General features: G+C 36.7%; 1 pseudogene; it reads left to right on the top strand.

Annotated features, from left to right (window-relative positions):
• The first annotated feature begins 1,069 nt into the window (after positions 1 to 1,069).
• Positions 1,070 to 5,263, top strand: LOC141690799 (26S proteasome regulatory subunit 7-like; annotated as a pseudogene).
• Positions 5,264 to 5,474: the final 211 nt, after the last annotated feature.

The following is a 5,474-nucleotide window of genomic DNA, read 5'->3' on the forward strand; positions in this document are numbered from 1 at the left end:
TTGCTAACAGAAACTAAGCCAGCAAGGCAGGTCAAGTAGAGAATAGACGGAAGTGATTTAATTGCAATAAGTCGCACGGAAGGCAAGTTTCTCCTCTATTCTATTTTTCCAGAATAGTGATATTCTCTTCAGATTCTTATTACATCTACATTACTTTAACTCCTTTATTCATATCTCAATTCGATTCTTGAATTATTCTTTTCATTTGAATTTATTATTCATATTCCAATTATTACTCACCATTATTAATATATTCTGGTGATTAGAATATATCAAAGTATACCGATTGTTCCGGTTACTATTCCAGGGACTGGATAACATTACTTTTGGGGATTAAGGTTACTTAATCCTAAGGACCGAGACATAACCGGATCCTTGAGATGGGCCGTAGTGCCTGGGTGCCCGACGGGATCTATATAGTGAGATATAGATCTGCACTGTATCCTGGCTGATCAGCAGGGTATAGCTGCGAACTTGAGTCCAGTATAGTTCATTTATATTCGTCAGCAATGGCCTTCTTTTGATTCTTATGAGGTTATATCTTTGCAGATATACCTGGGATACGGATTCAGTTATATTGCTTTAACATTGTGTATATTTGGTAGACTTGTTGAGCAATTTTGGCTCACCCCTTTTTGTTGTTATTCACCTTATTGTTTCAGTTAAGAAGGAATATGAAACCTGTCAGAACACGAGTGGTAAAGAAGCGGGTCAAGCCTCGGGATCCTCTTATACCCAAGGTGTTGATCCCTATCCAGGAAGAAAGCTTTGAGTTGTCCGAGCAGGTGGAGTGTTAATAGATAGTATGTGTGTTTGAATAAAAGCTGAACTTAGTTTAAAATGAGTTAGACAATGGTTTGTAATAAAGAAAGTTTGTGAGATTTTGAATGTTGGTTTGTAATAAAAGTAGTTAGTGGTTCTTGTTTTCATACTTCAACCTAGAAAGGTCCTGGTAGTTGTTAAGGGGTTTAGTTTCATTTCTTTATTATTTATTATTAAACTTGTTCAAGTTTGGTGATTAGCTCGTAACCCCCAGACTTATACCCCGGGTCTGGAGGGCGTTACAATGATGGCAGCAAGAGATACAAGGCAAGGTTAGTAGTCAAGGGTTATCAATAGAAAAAGGGTATTGACTATACCGATATATTTTCTCCCATTGTTAAGATGACTACAGTTAGAATTGTGCTAAGTATTGTGGTTGCAGAGGAGTTACATCTAGAGCAACTAGATGTTAAGACTGCGTTCTTACATGGTGATCTTGATGAAGACATCTACATAGTTCAGCCAGAGGGGTTTCAGGTAGCTGGGAAAGAAAACCTTGTTTGCAAGCTTATAAAAAGCTTGTATGGTTTAAAGCAAGCACCGAGATAATGGTACTTGAAGTTTGACAACTTTATGATGAAGAATGGGTACACGAGGAGTGTTATGGATCATTGTTGTTACTTTAAACAGTTTGATTCATCTTATATCATATTGTTGTTGTATGTTGATGACATATTGATAGCAGGATCAAATATGAGGGAAATCAACAGGTTAAAGAGACAGATGTCTGAGGAATTTGAGATGAAGGATATGGGTGCAGCAAAACAAATACTTGGTATGAGCATCATAAGGGATAGAACTGAAGGGACTTTAAAATTATCTCAAGAGAATTATGTTGAGAAATTGTTACAGAAATTCAGTGTCCAGGATGCAAAGACAAGAAGTACACCGTTGGCGAGTCACTTTAATCTCACAAAGAAGCAATCACCTAAAACGGATGAAGGCAAGAAAGATATGGCTAAAGTTCCTTATGCATCTGCAGTTGGCAGTTTAATGTATGCTATGGTATGTACAAGGCCAGACATTGCTCATGCAGTGGGAGTTGTTAGCAGATTTATGTCTAATCCAGGAAGAGAGCATTGGGAAGCAGTCAAGTGGTTGTTACGCTACTTGAAAGGCACATCCAAGGTTACACTATGTTTCAGTAAAACAGATGTTATCTTGGAAGGGTTCTCTGATGCAGATTTGGGTGGATGTTTGGACACAAGAAAAAGTACAACAGGTTATATTTTCACTTTGGGTGGCACCGCAGTTAGTTGGATGTCTCGACTTCAAAAGAGTGTTGCTCTTTCAACCACAGAAGCAGAATATATGGCTATCTCTGAAGCTAGCAAGGAGATGATTTGGTTGAAAAATTTTCTTGAGGAGTTGGGAAAGAAACAGGCGGACAGTGCTTTGTATAGCGACAGTCAGAGTGCTATTCATCTTGTGAAGAATCCCGTGTTTCATGCTAGGACGAAGCATATCAGCTGAGATATCACTTTACAAGAGAGTTGATAAGCAATGGTACTTTGTCCATGAAGAAAATCCTTGGTTCAAAGAATCCTGCAGATATGTTGACTAAGGTGGTTACGAATGAAAAGTTGAAGCTTTGCGTAGCTTCAACTGGCCTTCAGAATTGATTGATGAGAAGGCGCTGCACTAGTTAGAGTTATTGATTGAAGAATTGATTTTACTAGACTTACAAGAGTGAAGTGAAGATTGGCTAGACTCCAAGTGGGAGATTGTTGGGTTTTGTGGAGTCTATTAATTAAGCCCATGAAAATAGACTTTTCAGATTCAGATTAGTTTATGGATTAGTCTACTTTTCAGATTTGGACTGTAATTTTGATTTAGGCCTAGTTTCTTCTCTTATAAATACTCGTGTAATTGTAAAATCATAACACAAAAAATTGTGAGAGATCAATACAAAATTAGTGCGGCTTGTGGAGTAGGAATTTCCGAACCACGTAAATCTTTATCTTGTGTGATTGTCGTTTATTTTCTTGTTCTTGTTTATTCGCTTTGGGTTTTGCTTTCGTTGTTCTATACTCAACAAATGGGGCATATAGATGTGGAAGAGGTTGTCAATCAAGGAAACATCTTGGGATTGTCCCCAAATATGTCAGATGCATATACAATTAATGGCAAACCAGGGCCTCTCTTTCCTTGTTACGTGAAACATTAGTAGGATATGTTAATTAGGTGACACTGCTAAATGAGCAATTTCCAAAGTTACATATTAATCAGTTCCATGTTTGCAGATACCCTTGCCATGGAGGTTGAAAAGGGAAGACATATCTTTTAAGAATCATAAATACATCCCTCAATGATGAGCTTTTTTTCGTAATTGCAGGTCACAATTTGATATTAGTTGAGATGGATGCAATGAACAGATTGAGAAAATTCGAGAGGTTTGTAATAATATCTTTTTTTATGTGAAAATTGATATCAGTTACATATTTGCATTCATGTAAGGTTTAGTTATCAATGTTGTTTTTTACTTATTGGTATTACCTATTCAATTTTAGGTTGTTGTGTTACCTATGCTTCACCCTGAGAAGTTTGTTAAGCTTGGAATTGACCCTCCAAGGGGAGTTCTCTGTTATGGTCCTTCTGGAACGGGTAAAACACTTCTAGCTAGGGCGGTAGCCAATAGAACTGATGCGTGCTTTATTCATTTTATTGGAAGTGAGCTTGTTCAGAAGTATGTTGGTGAGGGTGCTCGCATAATTCGCGAGTTGTTTCAGGTTACAAGATGTTTAGTGTCCAAAATCTCTCGTACATGTTATTTAGAATACAACTAAAATATTTTCTTTTTGGCAGATGGCATGATCAAAGAAGGCTTGCATAGTGTTTTTTGATGAGACAGATGTAATTGGAGGTGCACGATTTGACGATGGTGTGGGCGGAGATAATGAGGTTAAGCGCACAATGCTTGAGATCATAAATCAGCTTGATGGATTTGACGCCCGAGGAAATATTAAAGTTCTGATGACGACCAACAGGTTAAGATCGCATCTCTTGTATATATTCGATGAATTGTACTCGCAAGGTTGGAACCCAGGCATTTTTTTCCACTGGGTTGGTCTTTACTAGAGCTAAAAAAAATAAAATTGCCAAAACAATAAGAGCCAAATTTGTCACTAATGTCTTCCACATCAAACTCATTACATTAACATCCGTTGTGTTTGGATTTTCACTTTTAGTCACTCTCACGATAAATTAAAATGTACAGGGGCTAGTTAATTTTAGGTTATTGCTTGAGTTTCCAGGCTGTAAAGATTGATTAATAAAAAGGAATTGAATAGAAGTAGAATGTATAAAATATAGAATATAGACACAAATAGAATAATTAGTAGAATAAATCAAATGTAAAAATAATCAAAGAAATAGATTAAGAAAAATAGAAAGAGTTTATCTCAGCGTAATGATTTAGGTCTTTACCATTGTAATGTGTAGTTAGGATGTCGATTACCTATTTTTCTGGACTTCTGAACTGGTTTATCTGTAATTGTAACTTGCCAACTGTCTAATGATTTGTTTGTTCCAGGCCTGACACACTTGATCCAGCGTTGCTTCGTCCTGGGAGGTTAGATCGTAAAGGTGAGTTTGGCCTACCTGATCTAGAATGTAGGATGCAAATGTTTAAGATCCATACACGTACTATGAACTGCGATAGGGACATTCGATTTGAATTCTTAGCTCGTCTTTGTCCAAATTCGACAGGTATGACTTCGTCCTATATGCTTTTCCTTGCTATGTTTTAATTTGTTTTAGATATTTGACTAATTTGCAAAGAACTGAAGTACTACATAAATTAAACAAAAAGTAGTGGGTTTTTTTTGTCTTAGCAGGCTTTTCAAAATTAGATCTACCTATGATTACACGTTTATAAACTATAAGATACAGTACAGACATTGTGACCAAGCTTCTATATATTGAATAAAATTACAAACGATGGACCCCTCTAAAGATGCACATGGCATTTAGTGGCATGTCTAAATATAGCACATTCTGGAGATGCAAAAAGAAAGTCATTGTCCAAGAACAAGCTTGTATATGTATACCCAAAAAAAATTCCGCAAGAGAGGGAACCTTTCTAAGATAAACCTGACATTTTACCCAAAGAGAAACTAAGAGTTAGAACACAAGTATGAAAGGGTTGGCTTGCATTGTTTATATTAAATGAATGATTGTTATCGAGTCTGCTTGCAGAAGGTAGGAATATCTTCTTCTTCTTTTTTCACATGTAATTTGTCATGTGAATAATACAGGTTTTTGTTCAGGAGCGGATATAAGAAGTGTATGCACAGCGGCTGGTATGTATGCTATTCGAGCAAGAAGGAAAACGGTAACAGAAAAGGATTTCCTTGATGCTGTGAACAAAGTCATCAAGGGGTATCAGAAGTTTAGTGCCACCACCAAGTATATGGTGTACAATTGAGTGATTACTTTGTTGTACCCCTTTGCGAAGAGGAGCTTTCTTCTTGGGGGGGTTAAGCGTGGAAGATTGTTAATCTCTCTTTCGCCTCGCACCTCACACATGTGCCCTGGACACCTTTTATTTATATCCGTTTTTTTCTGCCAATTTAGTTCTTGGGAAATTTTTCTTGAAAATATTTACCATGATCATGTTATGTGATGATGCAAGTTTAAACTTAATCTACTTA

The sequence above is a fragment of the Apium graveolens genome, chromosome 10, assembly GCF_009905375.1.
Source record: "Apium graveolens cultivar Ventura chromosome 10, ASM990537v1, whole genome shotgun sequence".
Taxonomy (NCBI): Eukaryota; Viridiplantae; Streptophyta; class Magnoliopsida; order Apiales; family Apiaceae; genus Apium; species Apium graveolens.